Source organism: Puma concolor, chromosome B2, assembly GCF_028749965.1.
Source record: "Puma concolor isolate L17-30 chromosome B2, mPumCon1.1.hap2, whole genome shotgun sequence".
NCBI classification, from domain to species: Eukaryota; Metazoa; Chordata; class Mammalia; order Carnivora; family Felidae; genus Puma; species Puma concolor.
Genome location: NC_141671.1, coordinates 46,693,685 through 46,709,890, shown reverse-complemented (window position 1 = coordinate 46,709,890; position 16,206 = coordinate 46,693,685). Strand labels below are relative to the sequence as shown.

The following is a 16,206-nucleotide window of genomic DNA, read 5'->3' as shown; positions in this document are numbered from 1 at the left end:
TATACTTGAGACACTTTGTACATCTAAGATCCTATGACGCTACGCTATTAACTTTAACTACAAAATTGTTTCATTTAGCAAGACGATGCATTAAGATTAAGGAAAAAGCATGATAGTGCCATTCACCAACCACTAAGTCAGCTTTACCTTAGGAATTTAGAATCTAGGCCTTTTGGGCAGTTTCAGACAATTTCCCAAATGAACCCCTAACCGTAAGTCATCACTGGAGAGTATCTGCTCAGAATATCTGTGTTATTTCATCACTGAAAAACAAACAAAAATACAAAAAACAAACAAATAAAAACAAAAACAAACAAAAAAAACAAGCAACAAAACCCCCCCAAACCACCACCACCACCACCACCAACAAACCTCACTGGAGTTAACACAGATCACCGATCAAAAATGTCATTTAAGGGGCGCCTGGGTGGCTCAGTCAGTTGAACATCTGACTTCAGCTCAGGTCATGATCTCACCATTCATGAGTTCGAGCCCCCCCCTCGGGTTCTATGCTGGCAGCTCGGAGCCTGGAGCCTGCTTCAGATTCTGTGTCTCCCTCTCTCTCTGCCCCACCCCCGCTCGTACTCTGCCTCTGTCTCTCAAAAATAAACATTAAAACAAATGTCATTTAAATATAACATCAGTGAACAGTAAAACCCCAATATAGAGAAATTAGCTTGTGTTGTAGGTATTATTATATCTATCTATATATTGGTATTCACTATGTATGAAATGTTTTGTTTTGTTTTTTTTTTCTGAAGAGTGAACTCTTTTTTTAAATGTTTATTTATTTCGAGAGAGAGATAGACCATGAGCAGGAGAGGGACAGAGACAGCGGGACAGAGGATCTGAAGTGGGCTCTGCTCTGATAGCAGAGCTCCTGATACAATGCGTGGCTGGAATTTACGAACCAGTGAGATCATGACCTTAGTCAAAGTCGGACGCTTAACCAACTGAGCCACCCAGGCGCCCAGGAGTAAATCCTTTTGTATTCATCATTTCTGTGATTGTTGAAACATCTCTCATGATAGATATCAGTAAAACCATATTATCCTAGGACTTTAGAAGATGAAAGAATCTTGAAGTTCCCTTGTCTGCATTTTACCATCAAGGAGAATAAAGCTCAGAGACACCAAGGGATTTACCTCAGGTAGTGATAGAAGTGGCTCAGAGATTCTGGAACTCAGGGATTCTGTCCCAAACCTCATGTCATAATTGTTTTTCCTTTTTTTGTGAATCCACAAATGCATCAGTTGAATTATAGCGAAGAAAAGATGGCTGAAAGTAAGGAGTTTGCTCTTGGGTCCTGGGATAACTTCTTGCTATTTGTTTTCTACGTTTCCACTGCAATGGTTTTCCTTTTTAGCTGAACTTATTCTCATGTGTCTCATGTTTGTGTAGCTGTGTAGTTGGTGCCCCGTACCCAAGACATGGAGCAGAAGAGGAGAAAACAAGGTGGGGTTACCTCCATGACACAGGAAGTGCAAACAGTCACGATGCCAAGTTCCAGAAGAGTAGAGATTCCAGGTGTGTCCGGAGGGCCTGCTTCTGTTGGAGGCCCCTTACCACATGGCCAGCCTGATGCACAAGGCTCCCCCTGATGCAGGAAGCAGGTGCCCCCTTAAGGAATGGAACAGTGCCAACTGGCTACCATGGTCAGGGCTCCTACAGTTTGAGAAGCCCTCTCCAAGTGTGCATTAGAAATCTGGATCAGGTCTGCATCAACCATGCCAACCTTCTTACTGCCAGGAAGGAAGAAGCTTCTCAAATGAAAAGAAGATAAAGAAGCTACTTTATCATACCAATTTCAGACAAAAAATAGCTGAAATGCTACTTAATGTGAAGCAAATTGCTGTAGAGGTACAGAGCTTGGTCTCATTTTAAGGAATCTTAAGTACTCTAGGTACTTAAGTCTTCAAAAAGAACACAAAATCCAATATGCTTTCCATGGAGCATCTGAAATGATTTCATTTTTCTGGTGTAATGCTAACTTCACTTTCAACCTTTGGTTATATTTTAGAGTAATTCTTATTTCCATCATTTGAATGTTCTTACTCTCAAAGCCACTCAGATAGAATAAGGACAGTTCTAGAGTTTCTCCAAACCGAGAAAGGATTTGTGTCGAAAAGGGTTGTGTCACCATCTTTGTGCAAGCACCAGGTGGCAATAGATAGCATCGGACATAAGTGTAATTTGGCCAAGGAAAGCATCAATTTCATCATCATGAAACTCCAGTTACTTCACCTGACTATTTAGCCTGCACTTTTTTTTTTTCCTTTGAAGCAAAGCAACTCTTTTGTTTGCTATTTTGTACCTTGCATCAAAATTTCATTCCTTCTTGCTGCGATAGTTTTAGTGTGAAACCGTGACTTTCTTTTTTTTAAGATTATTTATTTATTTTGAGAGAGAGCAGGGGAGGGGTGGAGAGAGGGAGAAAGAGAATCCCAAGCAGGCTCTGAGCTGTCAGTGCAGAGCCACATGCAGTGCTCTATCCCACACACCATGAGCTCATGACCTGAGCTGAAACCAAGAGTCGGGCATTTACCTGACTGAGCCACCCAGGTGCCCTGAGGCCGTGGGATACTTGATACTTGAAGATGTCCTCAGTGTGTGTTTGCTCCTGGTCTTTTCCTCATGTCTGTGAACTCCAGTTTGGGTGAGGGTAGCTGGCAGCCTTAAAAAAGAAATACAGGTCATGGTCACAGAGGCCCTAAGACCTGGCTGGTCTGGTATACAGATCACAGGCAGGTTACTAACCAATGACTTAAATTTGTTAACATAGCTCCTTCTCTGCTCGCCACTACCTTCTCCTTCTGAAATTTATATTGAGTTAGCTACCTGCCCCTTCTCCTGTTTCAGGACTGGGCCAGACTCACCCTATTGACATATACCTAGAAAGATGAACTGTTACTATTTGCAAATGAACTATACTTACCTTCTGTGTTTATGATCTTTGATCTTTCCTTTTCCCAGCGAACCTAAACGGGACCATATACTTGTGTTTATTCTTATACTAGCTTCCTATTAAGGGCCTATCTTCCCGTCTTTGTATTAAGGGCTAATTTATAAGCCTTTAGAGGGCAGGAGCTCTGAACTACTTATCTTCCTATGCTCTAAGGTGCTAGACACAGAGTAAGTGCTCAGAGAAAACTTGTTCAATTAACAATTCAGAGACCCAAGGTGGACTTCTTAAAAGTGGGTTGAATGATACCTTGGGCTATTTATTATTGTATTATTGGCTTTTTCATTAGGGATTTACTAATTGCAAAGGAATGATCATAATATTTAGAGTTTCCTATATTTAAGTTTAAATTCCAAATTGATCATTTATGGTATGATTTAAACTTCCTGGGTATTGGTTTCCTTGTCATATCTTTCAAATGAGATAACGATGCCTCTTTTACAAGATTTTTATAGGGATTAAATTTACATAAAACTGTTAATCATCATATTTGGCACATATATTAATTTCTCTATCTTAACAAGAAAATGTAATTATTTCCATCTTTAGCAGGGAAACATTTTGGACTTTGTCAGTGATTCAGATCTTACAAGTAGTCAAACACATTTGCAAAACTATATAGCTAATGGAACATCTGAAATTACAAAATATGGTGGTTTGCAAACTTTCATAGCTGTGGGATGCTTTGTTCAAGCAAAATCCGTCCAGGTGATCCAAAACTAAACACTAGTTAGCTCAGATATTGAAGCAAAGCTGGATAGTTGGATCCTATCTGTTCTCCTCTCCCTTTTCTCCATTTCAGTATGCGTCAACAAAGGAAATCCCTGAATCTCTAGATTATTCAAATGCATTTTTAAAATCTAATAAAGGGTCCAGCTCCCTCATCTTGTACATGAAAAGAATCAGTGACATCCTATTACGCTTTCAAAGTCACACAGCTCACTAAGGTCGGAGGTGTGGCAAGAGCTAGATTTCCCGATTTTCAATGTGGTGCTTTATTCTACTCACCACAGGGCTATACACGTACTCAGTATAAACAGGAAAATTGGTCCCATATTGATCTGCCAGTCCCAACAAGTCCAGATAACAAGAACAACAAAAACATCTAATTTTTACTGAGGGTTTCCTATTAAGTCAAACACTATGCTAAGTATTTTAGAATCCCTGTTTCACCTGACCATTGTAACAACCCTGTAACTTGAATATTATTATTCTCATTTGACAATGGAGAAATTGAGCATTAGAGAGGTCCAATAATTTGCTTAAAGTTACCCAGCAAGAATTGCTCACGATGTGGGCTAAATTCAGTCCTTCCGACCACCAAAGTCCACACTGAAATAGCAACACTGTCATTAGGGAACTGAGAAAATAGATATAAATATTGTTTCCATAAGTAATGTTGGAAACTTTCAAGGCCAAGCAAAGAACTGACTTCAGTAAGAGTACCATTCATCCAGTTTTCTACTGCATACAATTGAAAAAGATCTATTAATTATTTTGCTTTGCTTTAATAAGCCATTTTCTCGGTTACGATGTCATTAATACCATTCCTTTTTTTTTTTTTAATTTTTTTTTGACGTTTATTTATTTTTGAGACAGACAGAGACAGAGCATGAACGGGGGAGGGGCAGAGAGAGAGGGAGACACAGAATCGGAAACAGGCTCCAGGCTCTGAGCCATCAGCCCAGAGCCTGATGCGGGGCTCGAACTCACGGACTGTGAGATCGTGACCTGAGCTGAAGTCGGACGCTTAACCGACTGAGCCACCCAGGCGCCCCAATACCATTCCTTTTTTAACTGTGCTTGCATTTCTTCAGCACACTTACATTTTACAAGTCCTTATTTCCCAAGAGAAAACTAAATTTAGTCAGTATTTTCCTAAGAAAACAGTCTTTGATTTATGGTAAGTCACTACTATCAAACCTTTAAATTAAAAAAACAAAGAAATATAATAATCACTTAACTAGTTGTTAAGAATGAATCTAGATTTATACTGCAAAAGCATCTTAACAGGAAATAAAATTGTGGACGGTTTTGTTACACTCATGCATCAATTTTTATTTATATAATTCCAAAAGTATCCATAGGAAAAGTCAAATATTTAATCAATAAACTGTTTTTTCACTGATTTTTTAACATATTCACTTATTTATTTTTTACCTGTCTAGTGCATAATATATTTATGCTACTTTTATATTGGTTACATATTCTCATGCCTAGAAACTCAACTGGTTCCTTTTGGTCCAAATTCTCTACATTTTCCAAGGTAGCACAGAAAGCCCATCTCAATATTGCTCTCCACTGTCCTCAGATTCATCATTCAACAGCCTTTCACACTTGCCCTGTCCTCCAAGAAAATTGAACTTCAAAGACATCTTCTGAGTCCTACGTCCCCTTATGTCTGTAAGCTTTTGCACATGCTTCTTCATTGAATCTTTATTCGCTAAACTATTTCTTCAAGACCAACTGAGATGTTACTTGCTCGACCCTCAGATATTTAGATCCTTCCTCCTCGGTACCTCTCCTGTATTCGGTTCACAATATAATTATAAAATTCAGAGTATCTTACACTTGATTTGCATCTCTATCATCTATCGGGAGGAGAAAATACAGGAATCTAGAGAAAAAGAAACCTATCCTATTTATCTTTGTATCCCTATAGGCTTGCACAGTACCAACAAAAATATTCTAAATATTTCTAAATAATTTCATCTTTTTTATGTCTGTGAAGTATGGCATAGATATTTTAATTTCCATTTTGCACGTCATAAAATGAGATTAAGTTCCAAAATCCAGAGTAAGTCAGAGCCATAGCTGGCATCAGAGAACAGGCATCTTGAAAACAGGTCCTGGGCCTTCCTGCTCTACAAATGAATTGCAAAAATACTCTATTTTTATAGAGATATAAAAGGCATATTTCCTTTTTAAAAAATCACTAGTAATTTCCCCCGTTCCGCAGGAAGAAGAGATATTGTCAGATAGGCATATGGTCTTAGGTGCTATCCAAGGAAAGTTTTGCCAAATTACTATATATTCTGGGTGCAAATAGATCTCCTGTCATTCATATTATCTCTTTTTTTTAACTACTTTATTGAGGCAGAAGTGACATACAAGAGAACGCACATGTATAAAGTATACAATTTGATAAGCTTTGACACACACACACTCCTGTTAAAATATACACCAAGACACTGAACATATACATCCGTAACAACCAAAAGTTTCATTATGTGCCTTTATAATGTAGCCTACCCTGCCCTCATCCCCAAGAAATCCCAAGCATATCCATTTTCTGTTCTTAGAGTTTGCTCTTTCTAGAGTTCTACAAAAATTAAATCAAAGTCTGTACTCTTTCATGGTGGGGGAGGGGCGGTTTGGCTTCTTTCACTCAATATAGTTATTTTGAGACTCATCTATGCTGTTATGCATATCAGTAAAAATCCCTAAAGTCACTCTTTGCTCTAACTTGCTATGATTTCAAGGTGGGGAATACCACATTTATCTTAAAATATTACATCATGTACTCAGATTTATCATATTACCTTAATTCTCATTTTCTTAGACCATCAATCAGATCTCTTCAATTGTATTATCCTTTGAGATACACATTTCTAGATTCAGTCATATCTCCTGGAAAAAACAGCTTTAAAAAAGTAGTCCTAAGAATTTAGACAGGTAAAATCATTTTATGGTTTGGGCAAATCCATATGTCTTCTAATGTTCTGTCAATGCTGGTCTTAGTTGATTGTATTACACAACATTAAGTGGGACCTTTGCAACCTTCCTGTCTTCTACTTAATCTCAGTATTTGTCCATTTTCTCTGTAACATAACCCTATTTTCCTTCTTCATTTTATCCATCCATCCAGCAGTAAAATTTCCCCCAATGCTCCAAATAAGTTCACTCAAGTGGAACTTTCTCATTGTCACTAGTCATGATTTGTATCTTCATTTGCTTGCATTATTTTCCACAAATTAGTCCTTTGGCTCTACCATCATACTGTCATTCATCCCTGGGACTCTCTCTCTTCTACTTGTTTTTGTCTTTCAGGAAAGAAAAATGATGCTTCTAGTAAAATAGATTCCTTTTTATCTGGAATGCCCTTTCCTATCAATCTCATTTTTACCTACCATTTTTTTTTTCTAGTTTCACTTTGAATTCTTTCCCCAGTCTTCCCAAAGCCATCCATCTCAAATCCATATGTTTTCCCTGTGCTTCCATAGCACTTCATTTGCACCACTATCATGCATTTAGTGTCATTAACTTTGGGGTAGGCATGAGTATACATAAGATATATTTCTGCTGTCTGTGAACTCTCAGATGACAGCTTTGGATCCTTGAAAATGCCCTGCACCCATGGGATAAATATTATCTCAATAGCTTTTGTGTCATTTTCCCTTCTCTGAAAAGGTGCAAAGGGTTCTGCAGTTACCTTGTTGATCAGTAGGTCTGTTTCTGGATCAATTTCTTTATTCTCCATCCTAACCCCTTCATCCTTTAAAGTGGCAGATGATTAATATGTGGAGGGGGGAGAGGGGGTGACAAAGGAGTAAGAAGTGTTTGGCTCTCTCTAGGATTAAAGACAGGAGAAGAGGTTGTCAGATTTGATAAAGAGTCATTTCTAGCAGTTTTTCCTATTCTGTACCATCAAATTAAATGAGTAACGATAACGTTGTTTCTTCTGCTCACTAATATACTACTTTAAATCATCACTCGTTAATGGGGTGCCTGGGTGGTTCAGTCAGTTAAGCATCCAACTCTTAACTTCGGCTCAGGTCATGATCCCACTGGTTCATGGAATCGAGCCCCATGTCAGGCTCTGTACTGAGCATGGAGCCTGCTTGGGATTCTCTCTCTTCCTCTGTCCCTCTCCCCCCACTTGTTCCCTCTCTTTCTCAAAATAAATATATAAACATTAAAAACAAATAAAAATAAATAAGCATCGTTCATTACTGACACACCATTTTATTAACCCATCTCTATCCACTTGTCCAACCCTTAGGGCTACCTTTCAAAAGATCGAGTGAATTTCCTCCCAAGGCTAGTAAATAAAAATTTGAAGTTTACTGTATACAATAATTAAAAATGCATTCTATGGCTTGGGGTTTATCCACCTAACTGTCTTGTATCCACATTTTAAAAAAAAAAGAGAACCGCTTGGGTAAGTCACTTCACCTTTTGGGATTTCAATTTTTTCACCTGAAAAATGAAGTGATTTGAAGTGAATGATCTCTGAAGTTCTTTATCTCCAAGTCTGCATCAATCTGTGACTCTATAATGTGTGCCTTGCAGGAATTCTATAAGAATAAATGTTTGTGAAATAATTTAAGACTCAAGGATGAAAGGTTTTATGATAGTGCCAGAACTCTTTTTATTAAATGAAGCAAACCAGAGAAGTCTGTTGCACCTGGGGATAGCTGCTTTCAGTGTCCCCAGCACTGCCTGGGCCCAACACATCTCAGAAAGGGGAAAAGAGAGCATGAATCCCACTAACAGAGCCAGAAATCATGGTGAGTGGATAGTACGTATAGTCCCAAAATTCAAACAAGGAAGCGGAAACCAGGCACACAAACACCAGTGCTTACAGAAAAGAGTCCATGAAAGGATCTCGCCTTGGTGGCCCCATTAAAGCCCATTCACATGCCAGGAAAGAGGATTGGTGCCATCTCTTGGCACCTGCCTGCACAGTGTATCTGCACTGACTTCCCCTTCACACTGAACCTTTCCTTGCCTGACTCCTTATCCAAGCAAACCTATTTGATGACCTCATTTTAGTCATCTAAGTAACTGAAGTGATTACTGAACCATTGAGTTAGAATTCAAGACAACTTTAAATTATTCATTTTTTTTCATATTTCTCAGACCAATATAGTAAGCCTCAGAGCAGCCTGTGGACTCTCAAAAATCACAAATTATGCGTAGTTATACCAGGGCTGAGTAGTAGACTTGTGACTCATAACCAATGATGCTTTCATCACAGCTTATTATCTTATAAATTAATTCTAGTCTCCATGCTAACTGATGGAGAAGTAATGAATTCCCTGGCTGCACATTGACAAAGGCTTCAATGCTTTACTCCAAAAGATTAAAAGAAGTGGATAATCTAGCACTTGGCAAGGTCAATGGTACAGATATTGTACACCAATATGGAAGAGCTGGTATGAGCTCCACACCATCTACAGAAGAGAGAAGAACCATTGTCACTAGACTTAGCCCATCAGTGGATTACTACTTTAATTCCCCTCTAGGTCATTTTCCATATATGTGGAATGGCAAGATTAGAATTAAAATCATCAAACTCAGAGAGAGTCAATTTTGTTCACTGTAGATAGAACATCAGGAATTTTAGGACAGGAGACATGTATGGGATATATTGGAGTTAGCTGTCTGGTGAGATATTATTTAGGTCTTTATTTAGTGTGTGAACTGGTAACACAGTGATGTTAAAATATAATTTCTGGGGTGCCTGGATGGCTCAGTCAGTTGGGCGGCTGACTTTGGCTCAGGTCATGATCTCACTGCTTGTGAGTTCTGGCTGCACATCAGGCTCTGTGCTGACAGCTCAGAGCCTGCAACATGCTTCAGATTCTGTGTCTCCCTCTCTCTGCTGCCCACCCCCACTCTCTCCCTCTCTCTCAAAAATAAATAAACATTAAAACAATTTTTTTAAAGAAAATATAAATTCTGCTTCGGTAGGCTGCAGTGTGGGCCTCAGGTAACGCTGATGCTGCGAGTCTAAGAATCTCATGTAATGGTGTTCCACAATACCCCTCATGCATCAGAATCACCTGCAGAGCTTGGTTAAACACAGATTCTAGTGCCCCGCCCCAGAATAGCTGCAGAGATTCGGATTCAGTCCATCTGGGTTGGAGCCTGAGAATTTGCACATCTAACAATCTCCCAGGTAATGCTTAGCTGACTGATTGAGGTCCATACTTTGAGCACCACTGCTCTATACCCTGAAGCATGTCTCGTATAGTTTCGTTTTTATTATGGACATCACCAGATGTTGAATAATGCAAAAAATAATAATGCTTTTGTTTTAGGTGAAGGATAGTAAAAGCTCCCAAAATTCTAAAAGATTAAATCAAGTAACTACAACGTGCTAAAATATAAAGATTCTGTTTATCCACATTTTCTCTCATCTCAGTTGTCCTAAATGATAATTTTGCCCAGATTTATCTTGCTGTTGGATACAGTCAACCCAAAAGGAGATGGCCAACTTTCCTAATACAGGCACTATCAGAAATTGCTTACTGCACAATTTTCAAGAAAATTTTAATAGAAAAAGTGGTTATGCTGGACATTAGTTTATATAATGAGTGTGCAACTGAAAATTTGGTGTGAATTAAAGCTGTGGAAAATTGACTGTATTTAAATACTATGGGAGAATGCTCTTTTTTTTTTTTTTTAAATTTTTTTTTTCAACGTTTATTTATTTTTGGGACAGAGAGAGACAGAGCATGAACGGGGGAAGGGCAGAGAGAGAGGGAGACACAGAATCGGAAACAGGCTCCAGGCTCTGAGCCATCAGCCCAGAGCCTGATGCAGGGCTCGAACTCACGGACCACGAGATCGTGACCTGGCTGAAGTCGGACGCTTAACCGACTGCGCCACCCAGGCGCCCCGAGAATGCTCTTTTAAAGGATGGCTGAACACACTATTATGACCACTTCTGTCGAGAATAAGGCAATCAAAGGCAAGGCTGAAGCGGGACAGTTGAAGAATATTACACAGGAGTTCTTTTAACAGTTCAAACATTTACAGATTCCAGTTAGGTACCAATGCCCATTCTGTGTTATGATTTATTGCCTGCATTATTGAGTGGCCAGCCCCATGCGCAGACAGATGATGAGAGATAGGGATTCTGCAGCCCCTGGCAACCTGATTTTCTCATGAAATAGTTATTTTTTCCCTTTCTGAGATTTTTTTCTTTTTTTGCATCCTAGTGCAGAAAAATCATAGGCTTTCACATCAGGCAAATCTCAGGTCAAATCCTCACATAGTTAATTCTTACAGGATGACCTCTCTGAGCCTGCTGCAAAATGGCACTAAAAATACTTGCTTGGCAGAATTGCTATGATGATTAAAGACAATGTAAGTTAAGTAGTCTTTGAAGACAGCAGCTATTTTCTATGAAGGAACAATATTTTCATAAGCTTCCCTGGGAATGACTTTCCCTCCAATCAAATATTCGATGATCATGCAAAGATGACTCTTGTTAATTTATAAATATCGATACAAAAGATAGCAATGGGTATTAACTATAAGATTTATGTATATTTCTGAATGCATACTTACTTAATATCATTCATAAGTAAATTTGCAATTTCTAACTTTTTACCTATTTTAACTTTAAACAGACAACAATTAAAAAAAACAGATAATTATTTTTTATAATAACAGTAAAGGTTCTGGATATTTATTAACTAAGTCAAAGTTTAATATGCTACAAGGTATTAAATAGACTAAAATTTGTGAAATAACTCGGAGAAACTATAGAAAAATAGTGATGAAACATTAAAGGATATATAAAATTGACTCTTCAACCTAAACAACTTCTGTATCAAAGAAGGCAGATGGACAATATTAAAAAAAGAGAGAGAACAGATAAAAATGAAAAGAGAAGTGAAGTAATCTTGTGGTAGTGCAGGATGTGAACAAGTAATAAGCTATAATAAACATGGGAGGCATAAGATGGAATACATATGAGACAAAAAATTGTAATTTATACATTGGGAATAAGAATTACTAATGCAATTGATAAATGCATTGAATGCTGTCACGATGAAAAGATTTTTCTCAACCTGCTAACTTAGAGATATCTACTCTATTTGCAGATGAAGGAAATTCAAATTTGAGAACAAAAAAATTACAAAATTTCACACAAAAGCACAATTCAACAAGGGGGTTATGACAATGAGTGCCAAAATTAAACCAATAATCTGTATGTTCATTCTCACTGAATTCCAATCATATCTTACATAAATACGATTATTAGTTGTCTTTACAATGATTAAATACATTAAAATGTGTTGACATTTTATTACAAATCATTAGAATCTGTTAAAACAATAAGTTCTACCTGGGTATAGATAGTAGTGATTCTTCCTTGTTTTTTGGAGACCAACTGATCCACCACTTAATTAGTAAAAATAACTTCCCAGAATTTCAGAGTCTAATATTATGGACAGCATTAAACAAATAATATTTAGAGCATCCTTAAAACCATGTCTGTCCCAGAATAAGTACATTGTGAATTGTTCTGCTTTCATTATCATTTAGTTAATATTAGTCTTCTGGAAATTTCCACCTTATCTGGCCTTGCTACTAGTGATCTCATCCCATTACAGCATCAGTACAGCTCTGTCTTCAACATGGGCAAACTTGCATCGGAGTGATAGCTGCCCATGTTTTTTTAAAGCCAGATATTTGGGTAAAGCCTATGTATTTGGAGTAAAGACAGGTACTTTTGACTTTTTGAAATACATACATTTCCACTACACTAATACCATAGAGTGTTTAGTATCTCAAACACTTAATGATGTTCTTACAGGATATGTTGGACTTCACTGGATTTTTGATTACAGCTTTGAAATAATAAGTCATCTTCAACAACTCATATTCACATTTATACAATCATCCAGACTTATGAGTATTCATTACATGCATCGATTCTGTTTGATCCACTGCATGGTCATCTTTAATGCAATTGAATGATAGTCATTAAACAGAGGCCAAAAAGTCAATTGCTTTTATGAAGAAAGGAAGCATTGTAAACTATAAATCACTTACCCATTATGGAACTTGGGGTTTTCATAAAATAGATTTTCTTAAATCAAATCGACATATTTGTTGAGCAGCTAAACTATGCTAAATGAGGCAAATCAATCAATATTGACTGGAGAGACCCAACCTTCCAACTGGGGGACATGGAAATGTTATCGATGGAGACCTTCGAAAAATATAAAAAATATTGTTTCATGTTTTATCAGATCAACCAAACACTGAATTCTTCCCTGTGAAATTTCTTATGAGATGACAAGGCATTCAGGATCCTGAGTTTTCTCTTGATAGTCTTATAACCTAATATGCCCACTCAAAAAATTATTCTGATTTTGAAACACACATAATTATTGTACTCTCAATTCATTGCAGCCCACTGGGTTACATATTGTAAAATAGCATTTATATTTTAACCAAGGAGTTGCATCATTATGTTCTGTATATTATATACTTTATCTGAGATTTAACTTCATAAGAGGCTACCATATAACAGTTCCATTGACAGTAGAAATACATACACATTATAACTGACAGTTGTCTTAGATGCTTAACTCAATAATTGAGCTGAAGGAAATGATAGGTCACACAACAGCAGGCTAATTCTTTTTAGATAGTTGTGACTTTTTCATTTCCCTTATCCCCTTTCTCTTTAGAATCATTATATGGGCTTTGAAGCAAGGTAGATCTGGATTTGAATCCAGGCTCTGCCATCTAGTGGCTATGAGACCTTAAGTAAGTAATGTATCTTCTTGGAGCCTCAGTTTACTCTAGAAATGTATAACAATGAAAACTGCCCACCCAGGACTTCTGTGAGGGTTAAGTAAAACACTATATTCAAAGGTCCTGGCTCTTAGTAGGGGTCCCGGTAAATGTTACTTATTATGATTAACATCATTCACAAGCACAGTGTTACATCACTACATGAGGGCAGGTGTAGAGGGGAACAGGGAGGGCCGTAGAAGCAGGTGAGTAAGTGACAGAAGTAGAATTGACAGCAATTGCCATGTGTCCCATTCCAATGATTTCAATACTAGGCTGTTCATTTGTAAGGAGACTTGCCCTGAGAAAAAGGTGAACATGGCTTCTCCTTTCTCCTCTAAAGTCCCCATTCTTCCCTGCTATTTCCTACTCACGTAAACCATGAAAAGAAAGAGATGGTGAATATTTAGTGGTTTCAGTTTATTTGAAAATTTTGATCTTTTTATTAAAAGATATTCTTCTAGTACAGGAGTCTGCAAACTCCAGCCCAAAGGTCCAATCCAGACTTCTATCTGTTGTTCTACAGATTATGAGCTAAGAATGAGTTATTCCTTTTTTGACTGTGGAAGTAAAATAAAAAGAAAAGCAGTCATTTATGGTGTGTGAAAATTCTATGAAACTTAAATGTTAGTGACCCTAATTACAGTTATTAGAATATGGGCACACAGTCATTTCACATTGCCTGTGGCTACTGTCATGTGCCAACAGGAGAGTTGAGTAGCTGTGATACAGACCATATGCTGCCTGCTCACTGCTTTGCACAGCTGCTTGGTTCACTATAAATCACAATTATTATTTTACAACATTTCTGGTGTTATGCACATTGCTGTACTATAACATTTGTTTTATTATGATTATATACGATATAAAAATAAGAGAAGAAAAAACTAGACTTTGAATAATTCAGTCTTTTTTTTTTTAGGGGGGGAGGGGCAGAGAGCAAGAGAGAAAGAGAGAGAAAGAGAATCTGAAGCAGGATCCACACTCAGCACAGAACTGGATGCAGGACTTGATCTCATAACCTTGAGATCGTGACCTAAGCCGAAATCAAGAGTCAGACACTTAACTGACTGAGCCACCAGGCGCCCCTGAATAATTAACTCAGTCTTAAGGTACAGTAAAGGGATTATTTTGGTATCAAATTAGATGGCAAAATATTTTTGTATTAAGCAGTAACACTATAACAATACTAATAAATGTTGATATTTCTAGATTATGCACTTATCACATCTCCCATGATGGGAAAGCAATAAACAGAAAAAAGAAAAGTTTAAAATATCTCATTACAACAGAATTTCTTCACAAAAATTAAAAAAAAAAAATGAGGCTGCAATTAAATATTTGAGCAGCTCATTTATTAGCCAATCAAGAGAACACACTTACCAATGTTGACTTATCATATGAAGAAATGTAGCCAGAGAAAGTAGTTAACATTGTCAACTATTTGCCAAGAACAGCTGCTCAAAGAATTGAAAACATGGGAAGCAAATAGTCAATTAAAAACAAGGTAAATTATCTCAAGTGGTTTTCCTTGGCTCTTGATTAGTCCAAAGATAATGACAATACTAGTTGGTTATTGCTTATTAGTGAAGTCAATGATGAGTTTGAAGTGACTGAAAAATTACCCATGTAAATAATCTGTGTAGAGCAAATACAGATGAGAATATTTTCAAACACAGTGAGTAAACACTCATTTACAACAACCTGAAGTGGAATCTGCTAAGATGTGTTATAACTGATGGTGGCAAAAATATGCACGGAGTTATTTCCACAACACTGATGTTGTTTGAATCACAAGTAATATCAAAATGCTTTAGAAGACCTGTGCTGTCATAAGTTAAAACAATAAGCTAGATCTTTTTATGCAAATTGGTGGTGGGCTAAACCACAGTTCTGAGCTAAAAGTAAGCTTAAAACAGCATTTTTCTTACCTTCATGAATGTGCAAAGGAAATGCACATATTTATTTTATAATCCATTGAATGGTGCAAATGAGGGTCTTCTATAGAACCTTCAATTGGACATGATTTCTCTGCAATGTAATGATGTAAAGCAAATATCAAGACGAGAATCTAATAGAATCAATCAATTCCTTCTAAGAGATTAACTATATGCGCTAAAATAACGTGGTTGTGGATGGTCATCAGTATCAGTTCCTCTCTTTGGGAAAAGGCATTTCATAGAGGAAATATACACAAAATCTCATTACAGATCAACATTAACAGGTGGACATGTGCAATCAGTTTTGATGATTGAGAACACTAAATCTGAAACCCCAAATGACCACAACTTAGTGACTTAAAATAATACTCACTTATTGTCTCACAGCTTTATAAGCTACAGCTTTATAAATCAGATTTGCAGCTGCAAATCTCACAGGCCAAAATCAAGGTGTCAGCAAAGCTATGTTCCTTTCTGGAAACTCTGGGAGTGATTCCACTTCTAAGCTCATTTAGATTGTTGGTCAATCGCAGTTTGTATGGGTGTGGAACTGGAGCCCTCATTTCCTTTATGACTATCAGCCAGGGGCCAGTCTGGAGCTCCGCAATACTCTCCACATTCTTTCTCATGCTTCCCATGTGGCCCCTCCACAGGAGCCACCAACCAAGGTCGGCTCCCTCTCACACTTCCAATCTCTACTTCTCCTTCCCTGCATCTCTCTGACTTTAGCCTAAAGCATTCTCTCTGCTTTTAAGAGCT

General features: G+C 37.5%; 1 long non-coding RNA gene across 1 annotated transcript; it reads right to left on the bottom strand.

The window, feature by feature from the left end:
• Positions 1–1,967: 1,967 nt before the first annotated feature.
• Positions 1,968–15,766, bottom strand: LOC147580976 (uncharacterized). Its single transcript, XR_015250812.1, has 3 exons — positions 15,439–15,766; positions 12,758–12,917; positions 1,968–2,674 (listed from the first exon to the last, which is right to left on the bottom strand). It is a non-coding gene; the product is annotated as an uncharacterized LOC147580976 (long non-coding RNA).
• Positions 15,767–16,206: the final 440 nt, after the last annotated feature.